Raw genomic sequence first — 24,544 nt, forward strand, 5'->3', positions numbered from 1 at the left:
CACCTGGACCTTAGGAAAGAAACTGCAGCAAAGCCCAACAGCATACTGGGCTGCAGGAGCAGAAATAGCCAGGAGATCTCAGCACTCATTAGAGCCCATCTGGACACTGCATCTTATTTTGGTACAAGAAACACAGGGACAAACTGGATCAAGTGCAGTGGAGGAGCATTGGTGACTTGCCCAAAGAGAAGAAGCTATGGGAGCTGGGCTTGTACAGCCAGAGCAAGAGATGGCTTTGAGGGATGCAGCAGCAGCCCCAGCACCTGCAGAGAGGTCACTGGGAACACAGCCGAGTTCACCGAAAGCAGGACTTGACCAAAGTCACAAACAGCCTGGTCTGATCTCACAGCTGACCCACCCAAGATCCCTTTCAGCCTGTATTACCCTACATCTCCTAACTGCCACCAGTGCAAGAGCTTTGGAGGAAGGTTGGGAATCACTTAGCACTCGGGGACTGGGATGTCCCCCAAGTGAAAGAGTTAGAGAAACAACCACATCCAAGACCACGAAGGCCCAGAAGGCATCCCTGGGCACTGTGCCTGTGTTCCTCTCAGGACACAACAAACCCCAGTCCTGCATGCAGTCCCACAGTGGCCCACATGCAACTGCTCCTCTCAGCTGGGGTGCCAGTGGCAAAGGAACCTTTGTCCATATCCCACCTGCAGCACACACACGTCCATCCTTCTTCCTTGTGTGTGCGCATAAATACCCACACATGTTACAGAACAAGTGGGATTCCCTAAGGCCCATGGCTAGGCAAATCACAAAAGGGCTCTCCATATACTGCCCAAGGCTGCAGCCTCTATTCCAGAGGATGGAGATGCCTCAAGAAGCCTTCCCTCTGCCCCATAGACTGCACAACTCTGGTGCAGGATGACCCAGCTACACTGTGAACATGGCCACATCATCCTCTCCATCCCTTGTGTCAAAAAGAGTGTTGGAAAAATCTCTTCCTTTCAGTCAAAAAAGCTTATGTTGCTAATGGACAGGAAATGTTCACAACTGAGAAGATGAAAAGGGACTTTACAGATAGCACTACCAAGTTCCAACTTTTTAGAAGGACCCATACAAACTACAAGGCAATTGCCACATGTGCTGGGTGGGCAACAGAGGAGGAGGTGGAAAAGGAGAAGTTCATCTTCTTGCTCCAGGTCACCAAGAAAGATAGTGGTAGAGCTATAAATCAACTTCCTCCCCACTATCTCTGAGTTTGGATGCTCCCCCTCCTCTTAATGCATCTGTTTGATAGCCAACCTGTGCTAGGAAGTAAAGCTGCCCTCCTCATGTTGCACATAACCACACAATTTTTTTTTGGAGACTATTGCCTAAGGGATGCCAGCTCCCCACCAGAAGTCAGTCCTGACCAAATATCATCTTTCAAAAATGCAAACTTGCATCTGCATTAAGAAACACACCCCATTTCGATAATATGCTCACCAAAGTGTTCTGAGATGTGGTCTTGTCTCACAGGAACTTAGAGGCTCTAAAGGTTTCTCCACATGTGAATTTTTTTGCACTTGGAAGTGAGACCAGCAAGCATTTTGACACTTACCTATTCAAAGAGTTTTATTTTCAGTACAAAGAGAGTATCAGACCACTCAGTTTCAACTTCTGCTGAAATTCCTGTGTGACCCAGGACAGCTCATTTCGAGCAGTTCTGAATCCTCATGGCGACTTGTGCTAAACTAAATTTCTGCAACTGCACCCATACCAGTGCCTGCATAAATCACCAAGAAAACCACACCTTCAGTCAAAATTAGTACTTTTGTACAGAAATAAAGACTGAAAAACCCCTTTTCCAACTCCTCATTGATAGGTAAGCTCTTGAAGCCAGATATACTTTCAGAAACAGCTCCTCTTTCTACCCTCTCATTCCTCCAGCCTTTGAGCTAGGCCTCAGGGCAATACTTTGCATCTTTGTTTGCCAAAGGAGAAGGATGCTTTCTGTCTGGGAAGCGGGAAGACTGTGCTGGAGCAAAGCAGACCCTGGGCATGCAATTACCCAGGCAGCAGCAACAATATGTTAATTCACTGGATCACTCTGAAATGAAGCACAGTGCAAGTCCCTGGAAAAAGTGAAAAGGAGGCTGTTAAGGAAACTGTGTGAAGGCCTTGTGCACAGCAGCCCCTTGGAGTCCAGACAAGGATGGACTTTGCACAGACATCATTTTTAGACCTGAACTGGCAGCCAGCACGCCTGCTCTTCCCACCGCAGGGCATCCAGCAGGAATGACGGGAACTATGCTCAAGGCTGACAGGGACATTGGGCAATGCCCTTATTTTTAAGAGCTGCAGACACATGCACTAGCCCCTGCAAGGAGTATCAACAGAGCATTCATCCAGGCAGATCACAGTCACAATGCTGTGCACACTCTGTGTCCAGAGATTCCTCACACTTTCAGGAGAGCAGTTTCCTCATTGGTGTCTGCAGCTGCCAAGTTCACATCCCAAGCTCAGCTCCGCTACTCAGTTGCCCAGAGCTTCTTAGGTAACTCCTGTCTTCCAACAATAAACAACAAACAATAAAGCCAACATAGCAAGGAGAGGAGAAATAGACTGAAGTGGACCTTTGGTGAATTTGTTATGAGAAGTCAAAGCCCTCAGAAGGTCTGCACTGACTGGCTACCTCCTGGTGCATCATCCTTCTCCTACTGATTAGGAGTGTTCTCCACCACCCAGGCAGAAACTATGGCCTTGTGACAGTGTCATGACACAAGTAGTCTTGCACTCCTAAATCAGAAGAGGTGCCTTGCTGCAGGAAGGAAAACTGGCTTCTCTCCTAGGGAAAAGGGACAGAGGAAGAGTCACACAGATCTCTGCTACCTCCCTATGTTGGACAGACTGCCCACCTGCACACTTAGAATGCAGATATCACAAATCTCCTTGAGGAACAAGCAATGATTTCATCAAAGGAAGGGCAGATTTAAACCTGCATAGCCTCTTGTAGAGAACCTTCTTTGTAATCCATACATAGATTAAACTCACCAAGTGGAAGAGTTGCACACCAAAGCTCTTTCTGCATAAGGCTGTTGACCACTGAGCTGATACATCGAGGTCAGAGGCTCATCTATGCCAACACACTTCTTGAGGAATGAGAGTGTGGTTTTCATGCATAAATACAGCTGTTTCCCTGAGGAACAGAAGACAACCAGTTTAATGCCAAGAAATTTAAATTCAGTACTTACATTGCACCAAAACTCCTGGGTTGCTGCAGAAATAGGATGAACAGCAGCAAACATCTGGAGAAAGTCTTCCGCTAGCTTCTGCTATGCACTGGCTCTTTTGGAGACAGTTTTTTGAGTGTAAGACTAAGACAAATCCTGTTTAAAATTGCATCTGTTTTGCACAGATTGGGTTTTGCTCTCCAAGGAGACGGGAAAAGTAAAACACAACACTAAGCTGCAAAGACAACAGCGCCTAGCCATGAGCCCTGGCCTTTGCAGAACTCTTGATGGCTGTCCCTAAATGGGAGCACTTCACTGCCAGATGACGTGTCCCAGACGAGGTGACTTTCCTGAAAAGCACTGACAACACGCGGTTAAAAGCTCAGTTCAGACAAGCAGTGACACAAGTCTGTTTTCTGGTTTTTGAGCTGAATATTCAACACTTTCCATGTTTGCTCTCTCACAGGTTATCTGGGCTGCACAATCAGCAAAACTGCAAAAACACTTGCTGGGGCTCAGCTACCAGGCAGTCTGTAATGGAGCTGTTCTGGAGGAAAACAGAAGTGTTATTGTGCTCACGGCTGTCCCAGTACAATTAGTCATATGTGATGGAGAGATACGCGTCCTCACAGAGCTCTTACTGCCTTGTCAACAGAAGAAGTCAAAATGAAAACATCCTAACTACCAACAACCGACCTGAAAGCTGAATCATGAACCCTGGAAGCAGCCTCAATGCTACAAAGAGATTTCTTCTCTGCAGAAGAAGACAGCTGGATTCCTTCCATCCATCCTCTTTTTCTTCTTTCCATATAGTTTGTTGACACTGGTCAATGAAATAACATTTCTTCTTTCATCTCCCCACCCAAGCTACTGTTCTTTCCTTAAGCTGAGCAATGCTGTAGGGCTAGGAGAAGAAGCCACACTTGAGGCAAGAAGAGGAGAAGGCTTGAGCTTGGGTGGTGGGAAACAACATCCCAGTTGTCCTCTCTGTGTGACGGCTTCCCCAGTGCTGCTTTGTCTTATTTCCTCACTGAAATAGCAAGTCCCCACCATATTGGGTGACTACCTGACCTGGTGCTGCCAATCTGGGCTTAATACTGACAATAATCAGAGGAGGCTGATGGTGTGCCTAAGCTTCCCTTACATGTCAGCATTTCATTTGGTCATATAGGAATATTCAGCACAACCCAGACCATGGTTTCATGCAGCACTTCTATACTTGTGCACTTCACAAACATCTCTGTTGGTGTCTTTGAGCTCCAAAGGTCTTGGCAAACACTCTCTGTCACAGCAGCACCACTTCTGTGCTGGAAGCTTAGGCAATCCACATTCTCTCTTCACCACTTAACAGACATGGTTTGACAGGACATATTCTTGCATCTACAATAATGAGGGATGGAGAAAACTCAAACAAATGCAGTGGAGTTTGGCTAATGGCTGCTACCAAGGGCAGTACATCAGAATGCCACTCAACTGTTGGGACTTCTCTAGCTGGAATGTCACCTGTCCAGGATGACCACAGGATCTCAAAGGGATCCTGTGGTCACTGCAGGGAGGACTCTGGATCTACGCACACATTGCACGATGGCACACCTGGGAGCAGACACTCAGCAGTTTCTCTTGACAACCATTATGGAATTCATTTGGAAAGAAATTTCTATTTTGGAAGCCTCTTTCCTGGCACTGACAAATCTTTCAAGATGCAATTTGCACTGCCAGGGCTCCAGAAAGGTACAAGGGAAACCATGCTCTGCTCCACGCTGAGGGTGGCCAGCAAGACAAGGAGCTGTTCAGTGGCTCCACATCCATGTCAGAGCTCATAACAGAAAACAAATCCTCCAGACTCAGGTGATTCCCAGGCTGAGTCTCAAACAAACCCACACATCTGCACTCATACCAAAGAGCAGACACGCATCAAGACCAAAGAGCCGTAGGTTGCCATGGCAGTGTGCATGGGTGATTTTATCACCCTTATCAGCTGCAACAGCATTTAGGCCCATTATCAGAGAACACTGGTATTTTTTAAGGGTACACTAGGTGGGAGAAGCAGTAAATCAGTATCAGCCAAAAGACAGAAGTCAGCACACAAAGCAGGAGCCCTTGCTTTGAGGGATCTGCCTCCCAAAGGCACGCGGACATTTACCCAGCCCCAGGCTCATGCTGGACATGATGGGCAATGCTAGGCTGGTGAGCTCTGCCATGCACAGAGGGATGCACAGACCTCCAGGGAGCACAGCAAGAGGAAGGCAGTCGCCTGTGCTCTCCATGGAGCCCAGGGAAGTAGGTCAATCCTTCTGCTTTGCTGAGCCTTTTGGCAGGTTGGTGCCACGCTGCCGTTGCTGCTCGCAGCTTGTCACTTGTGCTGCATGACAGCCACATCGTTCAGAAGTTAACGAATTCAATACATCTAATTAAATCAATCTTGGCATCCATTCAAAACTCCTCTCATGGCGCTTTTTTTTCTGCCTTTTTATTCCCTACTGTTGGTAGTAAAGAGACCCAGTGAGGTGAGATGCAAGAGAAAGTTGCTAAGGAGCTCATCTGTTTCTTTATCTCAGTTTTTTATCTCTTCTTTATCTCAGTTTTTATTTCCATTCTGCTCTCCTGTCACAGAATCACAGAATCATTAAGGTTGAAAAAGATCTCCAGAATCATCAAATCATCTGTTGCAGAGATGCTTTCTTTTCCTCAAGAGAATAAAAGAAATCCACATGGCATCACGCCTTGTGCCTCTTTCCTCCTCCCCTGCCCCAAACAAAATGACCTTTTCCATCTCCTTGCAGGCTTTGTGAACAGACTCCAACACACCCTGGCAATCTTTTGGCTCTGCTGCTGACATCTGCCATGCTGAACATGGACTTGGCAAGCGAGCCAATCTGGCATAGCTGGCAAAGGGGGGGCACATCAAAGTGTGACCCACAGCCTCTAGGCTGGGCTGGACACACATCTTCCACCACAAGACTGAGCAAAGGCAGAAAGCAGCCAGAAACCACTGGAAATGGCTCATGCCAGCCAGGGTCACCTGCAGTTGCTCTCCCATGCAGTTCCTGACTTACACCATATGCCAGCACTGCTTGATAGATGTGGTCATGAACATGGGATGACACTGGAGAAGCCATCCAAGACAGGCTAGTGGATGGCTACAGAGCTCTAGACAAAGACTGCAGGATGAGGAGCTGCCAGTTGCCTGCCCTCCTCAGTGTCATCAGGAGCCACTGGTGAGCTGCCCACACCTGCCCTCTTCCACAGACTGACATGGGATCACCCTGCCCAATCTCCCATGTCTCTTCACTACAGCAGATCCTTCCTCTTCCACCAAATCTTCTGCCTCTGCCACAGCCTCCCTGCCCTGTGACCATCATTTGTAAGTCAGGATGGTGACACAACCTGCTGCCTTTCTGTGCTGTGACTAACAGATGCCAACAAAACTGCCATTCTCAGTTGCAGGAGTTTAGTTAAAGACATTTGGATCATCCCAGAAGAACAGTCTTCTGGGTTGGATCTTAGGAGAAAGTTTATTGGTTTTCCATATTCTTCATGTTTTCTATAGCCTTGCTGTCCTGGGGAACCAGGACTAGGGAATATGCCAGGTGCCACCAGACCAAAATTATGCAGTTTCTTTCAACCAAGCATTGTTTCATCAGTAGATTGATATGAAAGATCTCTCTGTCAAAGAGAGAAGTGTTTTGTATCTGTATGATGGCATTATGCACCGAAATTCATCTGCAGTCTGTTCCCTGCTATCACCTCAAAGCTATACTTGCCCTGCCTGCTTAAAATGCAGCTGCTTACTTTCCATGTCTGCACTATTTCCTCTCCTTTAATCCATTCTCCTTCAAAATAGCTTCTAAAAAACTCAAAACAATTCTGGGTAGCTCTTCCTCCAGACTCCTGAAATGACACTGTACTGGGGTGCTGCTTTGCTGGCAAGCAGACGTCAGTACATTGGAAAAGCTCTGGCTCCCAGCGCTGTAGCTGCCACAGTTGGGTGCTGTTCTCCTGGCAGGAAAGGACATTTCATGCAAAACCTACTGCCCATCCCTTCCTCAAGACTATGAAAATAGTCTTAAAAGCACTTTGAATTCCTCTCTGGTGTGAAAGGCACCAGAAGAGTATAAAATATCCCTCTCCACCATGGCAGAGGATGTCACACGAGTCTCTTTGTGAGCACAGGAAATTGTTCTCTACAAAAAAGCTGCCCCTCCTCACACAGCAAAGATGATGTATGATGCTCTGCCAGACCCAGGATCAACAGTCCCCTCTCACCTCTTCCTTGCCTGCTGCATATTGGTCATGCAAGCCTGAGGCTGCACACCAGCAGAGGAGTACTCCTAGGTTGGAGGAAAGTAGTGGCAGTAGAGGATACCAATTTAGGGCAATTTCCTTGGCTGCTGTGAAACAGCACATCTTCCCCAACAGCACCACTGTCTGTGAGACTCTCTCCCATGTGCTGACTATTTGTTCTGTGAACAATACATTTCCATTTCCATTTCCATTTCCATTTCCATTTCCATTTCCATTTCCTTCAAACTGGTCAGATTTGAGCAGGACAGTTCTGTGACCTCATACAACAGAAGTCTTCCCAGCCATATCAGTGGCACTGGGTGCTGCATAAATCCAGGGAAAGGGGCAATCTTGGAGAAGATGCAGGTGACCCCAAGAGAAGCCAGGAAATGCAAAAGCCAACAGTTTCAAGCAGTGGTTGCTCATGCTGCCCAATTAAGCAGTAACTCACCTTTGCAGAGTTAAAGTTAGTGAGAGATTCTGGTGGGTTTAAGAGGGGTGGATGACGGGAGCTGCTCTGACATTCAAACACAGAAAGAAATGGGGTAACCACTAAGAGCAGAGCAAACACCATGGTCTGTGAGGTTCTGGGCGCTTTGCAGTGGGTTTTGCAACTACCTTTTTTCAAAGGATGAAGAAGTGTAAGGAAGTTCCATCTCTGTGCTGCACATTACTGCTCCAATCAGTAAGGATACAGTTTAGAATGATGTGGTTTGGACTGATGAAACATGTCAGGTTCTACAACAAAGACCTAAGAGTTGTTGGAGCACAGACAGGAGAGCAGTGATTTCCACTTTCAGGGTGAGAAAGAAACCAGAAGCTGCCTTTGATACTCATATACATAGAGCATGTTAGTAAATGCAAGTGGAACAGTGTCCTTAGAGGAACAGCCATCAGCTCAGCATCATCTTTGCACTCAATTTTTCATGTTTTCTCTTGAATGAACTTCTGATGCAGGGAGTCCAAAAAGATAAACATTTGCTTTTTTACAACATTTAGGTACATGAGGGACCAAACAGTAGAACAGGTGAACAGCCCATATGCCCATGAGGCAAACAGCATCAGCTTAGGAGCTTCACCATCCCGTTAGCAGCAATTCCTCTTTCTTGCATTTTCTTCTCTCCGAGTCCTAAATGGTGGGTCCAAGGAAAATTACTGGCAGAGACAGGAGAAAAAGATCCAGAGGACCAGTGTTCCCAAATCCCATGCACTCTTTCATGTCTTCCAGGTAACACAAAGCAATTAACATCAGCCTGCTTCAGGGCTGGCCTGGGTCACACCACGGCTGCTTCCAACCCCAACTCAGCCAGGACCGGCCTGCATGGACTCCCTACCCTTCCCCCCTTCCTAAAAAGGATCCTCCTCATCCCCTTGAGCTCAGCCAAACCAACATCTACAAAGCACTGAGACAAGCAAGCAGCACAGGGCAGTGTGAGTGCTCAGCCAGCCCAAGGCAGAAGGCTGAGACATTTCACACCACTGCTGCCAATGCCTCCACTGCCGGCAGGAACACTGCGGGGCCACGGCAGGAAATTGGGTCTTAATCACCATCTCACTTTTCATTCCCCACTTCAGTTCTGCTATTTTAGCAGCTGCTGCGAGCTGGCTCTGCACTATCAGATGAGCAGCCGTTGGGGCACAGGGTTTGGCTTGAGTGTTTTCACTCAAATGAGGCTGCAACTCTAAATGCAAAGAGAAAAATAAAGCTGGAGAGGCTCGGGGTAGTGATCTGGTAGCAATCACGGCTTTAAGACAGAACCAAACAAGCATTAATCTCATGTACAGGCTGACACTGCCTGGGACAGGCAGCCAGGCTGGTGAGGCCATACGGGCAGGACACTGGCACTGTGCAGACCGACTGACTGGGCTTGCTGCCCACTTAGGACAGCTGTGTGACACGGTCCAATGCAGATGTGTCTCCAGGTGCTTCCCCTCCTCCTTGTTCAAAGCACGTCTATAGATCTGCTGCAGTAGCAGGGTCAGCTGGAGCAGCTCCCTGCTCAAGCTTTGCAGCAGCCAGGGAGAACCACCTTTGCAGGGGGGAAATCTACTGCCACCACAACCAGTGCAGATGGCAGAGCCAGCCTCATACACCTGTACCAGGGATCACCTAAAAGGGACAAGGTGCTGGGAGCTGGAAAGAAACACAGCCAGAGCTCAATGGCACAACCATCCCTGTGGACCAGTGTAAGAATGCTCACCCAGTGCCCAGCAGCCCGTGCTCCCCATGCTCGTGCGACCTGTGGATCTCCAGAAGGCAAGTGTTACAATTATGAAGTCCTTGAGCCAAGACAGAAATCAACCTTTGCCACAAAACTTATTGAATCTTTGAGGAAAAGGACAGTATTTACTGTTCCTGTACTGCCTCAAACAACACTATTCCTGAAAAGATTCCACGCTGTTCTTGTGTCATGCCCCCAAGTCCTATTTTGCCTCCCCATCATATCCATGGGTCAAAGATGCAGTGGGTGCACAGTGACTTATCCACTGCTAAATTTCAAGTGACCTACAGGAGATTTCCATTTTTGAAGCTGGCCTTGATCTGATGACCATCTTCTTCAGAAAAAGATGGGAAGTCAGACTCACTGCAAGAAGGACCCACAGAAGTTGCTTTAACCCCTTCTCTCCCCAGACAACCTATCACAGTCCAGGGCATGAGCACTGCTACAGCAGGTGTAGGATTCATCTCACCCACCCTAGAGCCATCTGAAATATTTTACCTAGTCTGATTGAGATGGCTGGGGCATGCCACATCTCATCAAAGAAAGGTGTTTGCAGCCTTGGCACCTGCATTCAAACGAGTGGGCATGGGGTGCTTTTGCAGGTGATGAAGAATCTGCCCCACAGCCAAGGAAGATGAAGGTGCAATCTGTCCCATTCATCAGGGGTCCATCACACCTTAAACCCTATGGACAATGTTGACTAGATCGCCCCTGGCTGCAGCATAAACCAAAAGCTGAACTGCTGACCTGCATGGGGGGGTGATGACTCCCACCTTGCCAACCAGTCAAGTGCAAAAAAGTAGACATTTCCAGAGGGCAAAACTGCTCTCAAAGCCTAACTTCAGCACCTGACATGTCACTGCCTCCACCTCAGTGCACTTCAGCCCTTAATCCTCCACTGCCCCAGTAAGGGGAGGCAGAATAAATATGCCACATTTCAGCTCCTCACCTGGTGCCCCAGTTCTCCCAGTAAGCAAAGATGGGCTTGTGCTCATACAGAGCAAGGGATAAGGTGCAGATGCCCATTAGCTCATCCTTAGCCCTGCCTCTGTGGGTAGCAGCTTTTGGCAACCAGGTAAGTTGGGAACCAGGAGCAGCAAGATCTCAAACAGCTCCACAGGGATTCATTTCACATGAGGATGGTTATCAGAGCATGCAGATGAGTAGTACCTTCAGCACAGCTGTATTAACACATCTCAGTAAAACTCCCTGAGACTCCAAGACAGATAATGCCACATGGGCAGCTAATTTCCACTTAATAGCACATTTTCCTCTGGCAGAAGTTATAGACAGCAATTGCTTCATGAGCCATTTGCAGGAACATTTGTAGGCACTACTGAGGAACTCAGAAACTTAATTATCTCTTTTAAAATGACCTGTGTGATTTAAAAACCTATTTTGACTTCAGATGCCCTGGGATCTGTAATCCCTGATCTAGTTGCCTAGCTGGCACAATCTTGAAGTTACCATACAGGCCACTCACATTGCTATAAATTGTTCTACCTACTCACCAAATCCTCAAACATGACCCCAAATTCACCATCCCAAAATGACAGAGAGAGAAGCAAAGCCCCAACAACCACTTCCTTATCCTTATCCACTAGTTGCCTGAGCTTCCCAAGTGCTGGCAAGAGTACAAATCCCCTCTACTGGGGTCAGCAACTTTCAGCATGAACAAATGCTCAAGCATCTTTAGACATAAAATATATATATATATATATATATATTTAGGGAAGTTATTATGCTTCTCGGAAACTTTTTGCAATACTATTACCAAGGCTCGCCAGCAGTTTTTTAGAGCCCGGTGGCAGTTCACAGCTTGAACCAAAAGACACACCACAAGCAAACCCTCTTACTAATAATGGCCTGAAGGGCTGGAAAGCCCCTGTGCCTTTCTCAGCTCCTGCTGCACCGAGGTGACATGCCTGGGTGCTTGATTTGAATATGCATAGCTGAGACCACCCACGGGGGAAGCACAGATCCTGCCTCTGAGCTGCTGTCCTGACCCCTGTGATGCAAGGTGAATGGGGCAGGAACAAGTACTCTCATTTCTCTACCCCAAAAATATTTCCACCAATAGATGGTTAAGAGCATTCATCTGAGTTTTGGGGCTTTTTTAGACACGTCAGTGCAGGAGGATATGGCCAAAGTGGAAGAACCTGCTGGAAAAATTCCTGATGCCCTGGCCCTGGCATTCACTGACACTACACAATCCCCAAATGCTGAACTCCTTTCTACCAAGAGCAACATCAGATTATTACTCCAAAAAATTTAGTCCTGAGGTGGTTTCATAGTATGCACATATCTCTGATGCAGAGTCTAAAGGGAAGAGGCCTTAAAGGCATTTTCTACTCTAAGTCATCATGTAAGGGTTTCTGCTGGAGCCAGATGCACTAAGTTGTTTTTTTTTTTTTTAATTTTACACATGATCAGGACCCAGTTTTTTACTCCAAAGTACTGTTACAGCCTGAAGAACACAAGCTCCAATGAATGTAGCAAAGTATCACAGAACCACAGAATGGGTTGGGTTGTAAGACACCTTCAAGGATGATCTAGTCCAACTCCCCTGCTATGGGCAGGGACATCTCTCACTAGATCAGGTTGCTTAGAGCTCTGTCCAGCCTAACCTTCAACACCTCCAGGGATGGGGCACACAGTTTCTCTGGGTACCCTGCTCTAGTGTCTCACCACCCTCACAGTAAATGCTGAGACCCAAATCATGCTGCTGGGATACAGCACAGATCCTCAAGCCAGATTTTTCTTCCGGGCTCTGGTTCATGTTTGTTGAGAAATCAGGTGCAGCACCTGACACGCCTGCACTGCCCCACTGGAGCGTCCTGTCCCAGGCTCCTGCTGGTGAAAGGGACACACTGCTCAAGCCACAGCTTCTCAGTCGTGGCCCAGCACCTTCATGGAAACCAAACATCCTCAGCAGTTTAAGGTTGGAGTGAACCACAGGTGATGCCCAAGAGTGTGGTACAGGTGGGGTCCCAGCCGTCCCCAGTGACACCACACACACACAGGTAGGTACATCAGGCAGAGCCACATGTGCTGCCATCACTGGCAGCATGGCCTTTCTGCAGTGCTCCCTTGAAAAATTTCTCCTTTTAACTCCAAATTTCCTCATTGCTGTATGGCCCTTTGCAGCCATCCAAGATAAAGCCACCTCAGTCCCCTGCCAGCCCATGTGGGTTAACACGTCCCCAGCAGCTCCTACCATCCTGTACATATCCCCCACCTTCACAGCTCAGGTCCTTTTGCATCTCCTCCAAGGGCAGGCTCCTTTCTATTGCTCATCACTTCTTAAATCTCATCATCTATTGCTCACACAGCCTTGAGACCAGTGGTTTTGGAAGCAGAGGGAGGTTCAGACACACGCTCTCAGGTAGCCTGCAAATTTGTCCCTGAATGTAGCAATTCTAGGGCCTCTCATGGAGCTGAGTACATTGGGTACAATTCTCACTTGCCATTGAGTCAACAGGGTTTTTTTGCAGTTTACTGCAGCCAATATTTTTCCCTTAATGATCCAAAAGTAACATGCTGCAACAGCAGCTGCCTTACCTGTTTCTACACCTTCTGGTTTGTTCTGCTGAAGAAGGAGTATAATAGCTCTGAAAAAAAAAAAAAAACCACAAACAAAACAAAAAAAGACCCAAAGAATCGAGGAAAGTCACTGATGGCTTCTACTAAAAAAGACAAATATTGCATGTCCTGGAAAACAAGTATAAAAGCTGCAGCCTTTCAACACTAGCTTTCATTTCAAGGTGACATGAGTTGCCCCATACCCTACACCCAACTGAGGGAAGCAAAACCTCCCCTGTGAACTCTTTAGATGGACAAACCAAGGAGAAAAGTGCCAGAGACCCAAAGCACATTCACAGAAAAGCATGGATAGTGAAATTAAGCTTCCTGGCTCTTGGCATCACACTACAGCTGTTATAAAACAGGATATCCATCTCAGTAGCACAGCTATCAATACTCCTGCATGAGTCATCTGCAATACTTATCTAATGATGAGTAAGCTGCTCCTGTCAGTCATACTTTCCACATAAATCTGTGAAGAAAACAAGAAGGAAGAAAAAAAAACAACTGATCAGAACATGTTATCAGAGAAATAAAATGTAGGGGATGGTATGTGGTGAGCAAAGTGGCAGAGGGACAGGTGGTTTGGGGGTCATTGGATGAAACATGCACACCAGGAGCTCCAAGACAAATACTAGGATCCATATGGAGTATGAGTGAAGTACCACCAAATCAACCACAATGTGACCCTTCCTACTGGTGGATGCTTCAGCCAATACCCATGGCAGGGGCTGTGCATGACACAGCTTTTGGGGCTGGGACTCCAACATACAGACGTGTCAGCCTTGGGGGTTGTGCTCAACACTTCCTTGCTTGGCAGTGATTGTCCAAGTGAGGACACAGTGCTCAGGAAGAGTTGCTTGGGTTCAGGGTCTTTAACATCCAAAACAGAAGAGAAACTCCAACTCAGCCACGGACCGGGTGTAAAACAATCTTAAACATGGAGGATGCTTCCCCACCTCCCACTGTTTTGACTAAAGGACAACAACTAAATTGCAAATAATGTAGTGGTGAAAATAATGACAGAAAAGATAAAGACACCTTCTTTCAAGTCTGTTTGATGAAAGCAACCCTGAATGACCAGGGTTGCTCACTTGCACCCAGCCATATGCAACCTTTGCATTCGCTGTCTGCCTGTGCCTTGTCTGACTCTGACTCTGGTGAACCACAGGGGCTGAGGCCCAGCCTCAGAGAACTTTCTCACAGAGAAGTTGCTGCTGGGGACGTAGAGGAAATACCCCAAGGGTCTCCCAAGGGGGTGTGGGTGTCTCATAGAGATTTCAGAGGGGAGCTGGGGAGCAGGGGCTGTGAGAGGAGAAAATTCCCAACACCTCCCCAACTTCACAAGTGAGAGAAAACCCCATGTATGAATCATCCCATGCTGATATTTTAGAGTCACTGAAGTGTTTCACACTGGCTGCCACACAGCCTCCTGCCAGAACAGAGGAGCCCATTTGCTCCTGCAGCCCAGCTGTGAGGCTTTGCAGGCAAGGGGATGCCAGGGTGGGCACAATGCTTCTGTCAGCTTGCTTGCAAGTGGGGAGAGGCACAAGGGCATGGCTGTGGGAACCAACACAGATCCACCAAACCCCAAAGATCTCCACACCCAAGAGTGAAGCCAGAGATGGCCACCTTCATCTCCTTCTACCTGGAAGGGACTGGAAAATAAATGCTCTTGTCGTGGCTAGCATTTCACAGAATCACTGAATGGTTTGGGCTGGAAGTTGATCTTAAAGATTGTCTTGTCCAAATCAACTGCCATGGGCAGGGACAGTTTCCAGGCACAGTAGACCAAGTTGCTTAAAGCCTCATCCAGCCTGGTCTTGGAAACTTCCAGGTATGGGTATCTACAGCTTCTGTGGACAGCATCTCACCACCCTCATAAAAATTTCTTCCTCATGTCCAAATCAAACCTAGTCTCTTTCAGTATGAAGCCACTCCCCCTTGTCCTATCACTCCATGTCCTTGTAAAAAGTCCCTCTTCAGACCTCTTGGAGACCCTTTAGGTGTTCTAAGGTCTCCCTAGAGCCTTCTCTTTTGCAGGCTGAACAACCCCAGCTCTCTCAGCCTTTCCGCACAGGTGAGATGCTCCAGCCCTCTGATCACCTCCATGGCCTCCTCTGGACCTGCTAAAACAGGTCCATGTTCCTCTCAGACTGGGGACCCACTGCTGGGCCAACTTCACACTGCAGCCCCAGCACTGCTCAGGGTGACCTCTCTTTTCCCTACCTGCCCTGGGGACAAAGGCTCTTGTCAGACAAGTGCAGGAACTGACACAATCAAGAACAAGCTAGACTGTGTTTTTTCTCTGGGTTAAATTTTGTTCAAGTCAGTGTTGCAGTGTGCAAGATCACGTGCACCCAGGCACCAGCAGCAGGGATGGGATCAGTCTGAAAGAACAAAGACAGCAGGACCAACTCCTGTGGCACGGGCACACTCACACCAGGTGAAAAGGGCCACATAACCACACCCTCACACAGTCATTCTCAGCACTCAATTTTATCAGCCTTGGAATAAAACTGGTTCCTTCACTGGAGCACAACCTCTGTATAGGGACAGTCATTTAGAAATAAAACCAGGCCAACTTAATCTCTCCTGAAACCTCAAACTTATTTTCATATACATATCTTTCTTCCCCTTTTTTTTTTTAAGTAGGATTGAGAAGGCCTCCCTGAAGCATGAATTCCATAACACGCCACCTCAGGCAAATACATACTCCTGCCCAGATATAAACCAAACACCTTAATCCCAACACTTTTATTAAAAAGCTTCCCCAAAAATTAGAAACTTTAATTTTATGTTCAGCCTAATTACCACTATAACAGGTGAGATCCATCTGCTCCTGAAGCATCAGCATCCTTCTGTCAGAGTAAATCATCCATCTCCTCCCTGATACACCTGTACTGGCTGAACAAGCAACCTGCTGCTCCAGGCTTTCCCATCCTAGGTCTTCCTGTCCACTTCATCCTATGTGAATTTATCTGAAGAACATGAGAACTGGACCTGGTAAGCACTCTTGGGAAAGCCACTTGCCTCTGAAAAACCCTCCTGTTTTTCTAGGTTCTCCTCTGACACCTTCCCACTTGTGTTTTTTAATTTTGGGTTTGGGGTTTGGTGTGGTATTTTTTGTTTCAGTTATGCTGTATGATCAAAATTGCCTTTAAAATGTCTAAACATGCATTTCATACAAAATTAGTATGCAAGGAAGGGGGGGAAAAAACTGTCATATCTTCTTGCCAATATGTAAATAAAGTGCTGAGTAGGAACTGAACTGGCCACAGATGTAATCTAGCCCTGTTGGTGCTTTGGAGCACGTGCGATACAATATTAGACCCAAATTAGGAGATTCTTGCAAATGAAAAGACCATTTTGCCAGCTCAATTTTTGGTGAAAAAAAAAGAAAAAAAAAAAAAGAGAGGTCTATTTGTTCTAATATAGCATTTAGCATAGCCAGTTTTGCAGGAGTAAAACGAACAAATCAATAACAACCTATGTAGCAACCTATCACAGTTCTGCACATTTCTATCAGTAAATAAATGTAGCTGTATTACAAGGATTGCCCATCTGTATTACGATACAAAGGCAAACAAATGTGCATTGCCAGCTTTGGACCAAGGCTCTGGAATTTACAGAAGCAAGGAAAAATCAACAGGGGCTTTGCCTGAATAAAGACGGCTGGTTTAAGCACATATGGCTTGTGCCAGTGTTCAGTGAACCAGCTTGGCCTGCAAGCGTGTGTGCACAGTTAAAGATAACCATCTCAATATATTTATATCAAAGAGGGAGAGCAAAAAAAAACCTCACATGCAAAACGTGGTGACGTTCTCACAGATCTTGCAGATCTGGAGGTAACCGAGCCGCACTCTCACAAGTGGTCACGGCTCTCTAGTTAATAACCCTCTGACCTGGGTTTTCTGAAAGGGGAGCTCATTTGGCTGCCCCTACAACTGCTGTTGTACACAAAGCTGGTGCAGAAGTCACATAGCAAGCATGCAGTGAGGTGATGCAGCACTGCAGTAATTTAGCTCCTCATTTTCTGCATGCTGGAAAACATTTTTGGGTTCCTCGTTTTGGGCTTGGAAGTTTGGAGATTGGATTCTTAAAAGAAAATGTGTGAAAACAGTCTGTTCCTCCTAACTAGTTATATGTCTGTTTGCTTAGATAGCTTTGTGCTGGTCCTGGTGAAGTAATTGTGTTTTTAATGGAGCAAAATTGCAGTCACTGGTGGAATTCAAGAGAACTGAAGCTCAGCATCTCCTCTGCAGTCATCTGCTGGATTTGCATCTGGTTTGGTCACTCAGCTCCATCCAGCTGCTCCAAGTGCACCCTACAGTAACTAGTAATTTTCTTGGGGTGTAAATATAGCTGTCACCTAAGGTGTCTGCAGCCATTAATTAAATCTCCTGCTCTAGGTACTGTGAGATGCCTCCTCTCTTCGAAAGCAGCAGCCTTGACTCAGCACACGCCGGAGAGAGGGAGAGACCGTGCTGCTTCACTTTCTTGAAAGGTCAGCAAGGGAACGCCCCGGAAACCCTGAGTAGCAACACCTCATCCTTAACCCAAGTGCATGAGCTGTATTTAGGCAGCTGACTGATCACAAGAGCTACAAGGACACGTGTCTGCTCAACAGCAACCAACTGGAAATGTGGATGCCTTTTATTAGCCGCCCTTGTATTTGGCTTGGCTCGGAAAAGCATGCTGCTCCGCTGGTGGGTCCTGCAGCGTATGGAAGAGCAGCTATTAGTGAAGCTAATTACAAACAATGTGCCTACTTAGAGGCCTAAAAATAGCATGGTTTATTAATAGATGGAGTGAAAACTGGGACACGGAAGATGATGTTTCTGATCACGAGCGCAGCAGCATCCTACATGATCTCGGGTAATTCTCTTCATCTGTGCGTTTTGTTTTCACAGTTTACAAAGCAGGCAGGAAAACCTCTTCTCAGAAGGGTTGAGAGGCTGAATTCCTCAGCACTCAGGAGCACTGAAAGGTGCTCTCCTCCTTGTATCTCCACACAAGTGGAAAACATTCCTGTGTCAGCCGAACCGGCTCCGTGACAATAATTTCACGCCATTTATGTGGCAACTCAGGTGACAGTTCCCAGAAAGCTCTAACATTTACCTTAAATACCTGAGTTCACTAGTCACTGATCAAAGGAATGAAGCCTGTAGAAACGGTTTCCAGTTGACCTGGGGCTGCTGGAGCAGAGCGGCAAGTGAAGCCCTCGGTGCCCGCCACCGATCTTCAGACAGGAAGACCATTGCAAAGGGAGAAGCATCTGACTCACTTATTCCGTGCCAACTTTAGCCAATTTAAAAAAAAAAACTCATATGACTTGCATCTACCTAATGACCAGAGGCAGAAAGACTAGCAATGAAACCATAAACCCCTCTGCCTCCCCATCAGACAAGCTCAGTCTCAGCCCAGCACCTGAGAGCACACACATGAGAAATCAAGCTTTTCCTTCCCCTGGTCTGCAGCCTCTCAGCCAATCTAATAACAAAAGCAAACAAGACCCAAGATCCTTCCAGGCTGAATAAATACCACTGCTGTGCTGGAAAACATCTCTTGGACAGCAGGAGACCACACCAGCCATCAGAAGGAAAGGACACAAGGAGCCACAGCTTGTGTCCCAAATCCCTCATGTCCCAGAGAAGCTCCAGTGCCAAACCTGGCCAGGCTTGCAGGCACCATGCAGGCTCCATCTCCCCATCCCCCAGGCTCTCTCTGAAACTTCACAGTGCTGCTGGCTACATGCAGGGTAGTGAGATGTGTGCAAGCTCACTACCCTGGTCCATAAAAAGCTGTATTTGTGTGGATCAATGCACTGCTACAGGATGCCAAATTAACCCCTCTACATCTATCCCTTTGATAAAGCTGTTTCTGTGAAGAATAAAAACAAAAGGTCTTGAATAATGATGCAACTGCTGTTATAGAAGATCTGTGTGACTCCTAACAACTATAATGGAACATACCTTAATGAATAAGAAAGGGGAGTGGAAAATTAATGTGCATTTGCAGAGGGATTAATCTATTTATTTAAAACAGAGGGCATGCCTCTGAAATGAGACAATGCAATCCCACGGTCAGTGACAGTTCTACCTTTGCACTGATGGAAAAGAGATAATACTGCCCTTGAGTATTTTGTTACCTTCTCCTCAAGAGTTCAAGATGATAAAAAAAAAAAAAAAAAAAAAAAAAAAAAAAAAAAAAAAAAAAAAAGAAAACAAAAACCAAAAACCAAATTCAGGAAAACATAAAAGCCACAAACCATACCAGTTTCAATACAAACAAACAGGAATGTTTTCTTTAGCCTTTTCTACCATGGAAGGAGTGAGATAAGTGGACCTTTCATATGAGTGTTATGAAAACAGCTGCAGGAAGATAACAAAAATTGAAATATATGTCAGATGCAACTGTCAGCTACTGACATCTCAGGCTGCAACTGTTCCCACACTTAATCTCCAAGAGGAGCAAACAAAAGCATCTAACAGCACTTCCAAAAATCAGCATCTCTCAGCTGCACAACTGGCTTCCTGACCAGGAGGGGTGGTGGCACTCCCTTAAGTGGAGGTTGAGTCCCAGAGGCAGAGTGCCAAGCAGGAGGAAGAAAGATGGAGAGGGGAAGGAAGAGAAACAGGAAGAAGGAGCAGTCTCCTTCCTCCTTGCTCTCATGGTACCAAATTTCTCAAGGCTTCTGCCACCTGTTGTGTTTTCTAGTGGACATAAATTCCTTTACCACCCTCAAGAGCAGCAGCTCAATGGAACTCAAAGACGCTTCAAGAGCCAAGCATGGCCTAACACAGCCTGAGCTCCCCACTGAGCACCAGCAGCCCCAGGAGAAGACCCAGCCCAAGGCTGACGTGCTGGAACTTCAGCAGGGCTTCAAGCTCCAGCTTTACCATGCCGTAACCCTCCTTGGATTTGGGTGAGGTGTTTTATCTTCCATAGAACTCCACAGAAGAAGGAGGGATGACCCACTCTTCTTCATTTTGCTCCTCACAGGAACTCAGCTGTAGGCCTGCTGCAGTCCAGGACCTGGGCAGACACACCAGGACTGCCCAGCACCGAGGGTCTGCGCTGCTGATGGATGCTCAGGGGTAGAACTCCACAAACCACCAATGGAAACATGAAAAGAAGGCAGCACCAAGTTATGACTGTGGGAAAAAAAGAACAGACGTGCCTGGTGCATCCTTCTTTTCCAAGCACAGTTCATTTGTTTCTAACGTATGATGCAATTTTTTCTAAAATATCCCATTATATTGTGATAAAGCAATTTATGGAGATGCTCTCTAAAGCCAATATCCACTGCACCTGTGACAGACCGAAGGATTTTTATCTACTTAAAGTAGAATAAGATGTTTCAAACTGAAAAAAATATATAAACTGTCCAAAAAAGTGATTTTTTTTTCTTTTCTTAAATCATCACCTAAATCATAAACAAAGTGAAATTAAATTAGGAAAGGGGAAACTTCAGCCAGACATTGGGAAGTATTTAACAACCTCACGCACCTTCCTGTTGGGAAAAGGTTCCCGTGGGGAGGTCAGCGGCTGCGCTGCCCGATCCGGCGCTGGCAGCGCCCGAGCCGGGACGGGGGCTCCTGCCAGCTGCCCCCGCAGCACGGAGCCGCCTGACTTCATCGGAAGCGAATCCCCCCTTTCCTGCTCCCCCTCCGGCCCCCATTCATGTCGAGAAGGAGCCTGGCAAACCCTGGGGGGATTACAAGGCAGGGGAAGCAGGAGGTTAAAACGCTCTGAGGCCCCTTTCAGTCTAAAAGACAAAGTAATCGCGAAGCTAAAACAGATGCTTTGCTGAAAATAAAGAGTGGTTTACACAATTCCCAAAGAGAAGCCAAAAAATGAAAATACTGTACAGTCCCAGGAAACTGAGAGCATCCTGTTCTTATAAATAGCTACAATAGTTGCATCTACAATAACATTACTGCAGCATTTTGAAATGATGCTAAAAATTACGTGTGTTATTTGAAGGATAAATTTGAGATGGTACAAAAAGGAGACCGTGCTGCTGAATATGATGTAATGAAAGCCCTGAGTTTAAAAATATATATATTTACAATTTACTTCCAGAGTGACACAAGGAGGACTGACAAGACCAGCCACCCAGTCACAGGAACAAGCAACTACCCATTTAAATGAGCTCTCCACAAACAGAGCAAGAGATACCAAGACAAAGCCATAAAGAGATTAAGTCAGCAAATGCCCCTTATAAATGTAATTATTGTTGACTCCTGTTACATTTGGTAGGCTGACCTGTTTCCCCAGACAATCAGAGAGAAGTGATATTTTGAGAGAATATTTCTGTAGGTACACAACATTTTTACAGGGCATTTCATGGTGCTTTGATCCAGCTCACCTGTGTAGGTGAAGGGATGCTATAGTCAGGCTCAGCCATTCCTCCACCTTTCTACTGAAACTGCCACCTCAGCAGTTGCCAGCAGTGTCTTGGCACAAGCATGTCTCTGCTGCTGAATGGACTGAAAATGTCATCTTTCTTCCCTTTCAATTAATGCAAATCGATCAACTGAAATAGGAGATCACAACTTGCAGGATTTCAAGAATCACAAGGTGGTTTGGGTAGGAAGGGAGCTTCAAAGTTCATCTGAAGTTCCAATCCTCCCCTGCCATGGGCAGGGACATCTTCCACTAGACCAGGTTGCTCAAAGCCCCATCCAGTCTGGCCGTGAACATTTCCAGCCATGAGGCATCAGTAAATTTTCTGGACAAGCTGTTGCCAATACCTCACCATTTCACAGTAAAAAGTTGCTTCCTTATGTCCAACCTAAACCTGCCATCTTAAAGTCTGAAGCCATTTCCCCTTGCACTGCCACTCCACGCCCTTGTAAAAAGTCCCTTTCCGGCTTTCTTGTAGCCTCCTTTAGGTACTGCAAGGTGCTCTGAGGTCTTCCTAGAACCTTCTCCATGCTGAACATCCCAAACTGTCTCTGTTTTACCTCTCAGGAGAGGTGCTCCATCAGGACACCAGAGTAGATAAAAGCAGGTCTCCTGAGAGGAGCTTCTCCTGTGGATGCTTCTTCAGAATGGCCAATGGACTCTTGATTTGTCTTCCATCTCTGGTGCTCCAGGTGAGGAGCGAGTCTGCCAAGTGAGGGAGCAACACAACCAGCAAGATTTTTCTCTACATTGTGTTGCTTTCCAGAAGGTTTGAAACACCTGTACAACTGTCCTGGGACCTGCCAGTGAAACTGTGCTGCAGTTGCTCTGCAGCTATTCACACCAGACCCTGCCTCACAAGTTTGACATTCACTGGCTGTTTGAATTCAAGGGTCTTGAACTGGGCACTTCAAGTCATCTCTCAGACCACTGCCAGCACAACTTTTCATAGATTTCCACTCCCTGTCCACAGGTGATTTTTCATCCCCAGGTTGAAGCCAGACTAGTACAGAAGTGACAACCCCTTTGTTTAGTTCTTATATGGTCAAAATACCTGCAGCTCAATTACAGCCAAAAACTACTACCTGGAAAAAAGACTTTTCATATCTAGAATTGTGGAAAACAGGAGAGAAGAGTACAAAAAACAGAAGAGAAAAAGAAGGAAGGAGGAATAATAATAATAATAATTAAAAAAAAAATAAAAAATAAAAAAATAAAAAAAAAAGACCAGAAAAAGGAAAATAAGGGAGAGGAGGAGGGAAGGAGACTTGGAAAAAGGGGTAGAAAGAACAAAAGGACTGGGTAGAATGGCTCTAGTAGGGTTCAGGCACAAATCCAGCACTTGTTCACCTGGCATACTGCCCATGTAGAACAGGCACTGCATTAGGTAGCAGGTCTCCTGCACAGTGCTGGCCCCAGGCTTTAATCTTCCTCCTGCACAGACGGCCCCATGATCACGTTTCGAGCCTTATAAATTATTTACATCAGATATGAGGAAGCAGAGACATTAGAGATGGAAAAGATGCACCAGCCCATCCCCTGGGGAAGAGAGCTGGATCCTTCCCCGTATCACACAAGCAAAGTAGTGATGCTCTGTCTCTCCTTAAGAAGGTGTTTTGCTGCTCCATGCCCTCATCAGGCTGAATTTCTTCATGAAGCCTTTGCATAAATTGCATTTATTTTGACCTCTAATCCTTTCCTTCTGGCATTACCACCTGCCTGCATCCTCTGCAGCCTTCTGGAGTTGTACAGAATCACGAAGATACTTCCTTCTTGAAAGTTTGCCAAAGACATGAAATATCCTGCAAGGCCTAGTTAAAGACACCTCCAAGAATAAGCCAGCAATTGAGTGCTTTAAAAAATAAAAATCAGACTAATTTTGAAAAAGGAGGACTTTCAGCTACAACTTTGCTTTTCCTGCCTTCAGTCCCAGAGTGGGAGGGCAGCTGCTAGGTCAGCAGGAAAATAATGTGGTCAGCAGGAAAATATTTCCTGAGCTATGGACCGACTGCTTTGTAAAGTTACTCCTGCAGCACCAAAGTAAATAAAGGACTCCAGAGCAGCTTCATCCTTCCTCCCACAGTGCTCAGCCAGGTGGAGTTTGAGGGATGGGGCAGAACACATCCACCTGGATGCTTGGCAAAGTCCAAAACACAAAAGCACAAAAGCAAGCTCAAAATAACTCAGTCCCCATCCCCAGCACCACCTTTTAAGAGCTAACTCCCTCCTGACAACTGAGATAGAGTACATAAAGGAGCATGTCATGCTTTGAACTCCAGGGTAATTCACCTCCTTGCCAGGATTTACACATTCTTTCTGTTGGCTCCAAGAGTTGCCAACACTTCCTTCACTTACAGAGCTTCATGCAGATGAAAGACTCCTGCTGAGAGTCGTCAAGATTTACTGCAGTTTTGGTTCAGATTGGGAAAGCATTTGAATGTGCTCCTAAATACTGCCGAAGTCAAGGGCACCCGGCTGCATGCTCCTGTACTCAAAAGCAATCAAGAGGAACCCCTTTCTTTTCATTGGAATAAAAAGGCATATAGAATCTTAATTAGAGCTAGATGGAAATTACCTAAATGAGGTGCTTGTTACTGAAATGAATCAGATGGGAAGATAATCAAGTACAAGACATGAGGGCAGAAAGTGGATGGGAAAAGCTGGCACTGAGGGTTTGGTTGAGCAAACACAAGGTGCAGGACACAGGGCTTGCCCACAGCATGTCTGAAAACAGGCTGTTTTCAAGACACCAAAGTCAGAAAGGAGAGGTTCCTAGGTACTTTTACTGAAGATTCCCCTTCTAAAAGATGTTTTCTGGCTTGCTTAAAGTGGTAGGGACCAAGCCAGTCTGCTTTCCCCCCATGTGTAATGCATTTCTGC

General features: G+C 46.4%; 1 long non-coding RNA gene across 6 annotated transcripts in view; it reads right to left on the bottom strand.

Moving 5' to 3' along the window:
- Positions 1 to 24,544, bottom strand: part of LOC110476993 (uncharacterized) — a 193,868-nt gene that overhangs the window by 71,064 nt on the left and 98,260 nt on the right. For 5 of the 6 annotated variants that reach the window (XR_013339706.1, XR_013339705.1, XR_013339707.1 and 2 more), the window contains exon 5: positions 2,986 to 3,130. This is a non-coding gene — a long non-coding RNA (uncharacterized LOC110476993). Of the gene's footprint in view, positions 1 to 2,985; positions 3,131 to 13,231; positions 13,725 to 24,544 lie in introns of all 6 variants that reach the window. The other variant, XR_002466502.2, reaches the window with a different exon arrangement.

The sequence above is a fragment of the Lonchura striata genome, chromosome 1 (assembly GCF_046129695.1).
Source record: "Lonchura striata isolate bLonStr1 chromosome 1, bLonStr1.mat, whole genome shotgun sequence".
NCBI classification, from domain to species: Eukaryota; Metazoa; Chordata; class Aves; order Passeriformes; family Estrildidae; genus Lonchura; species Lonchura striata.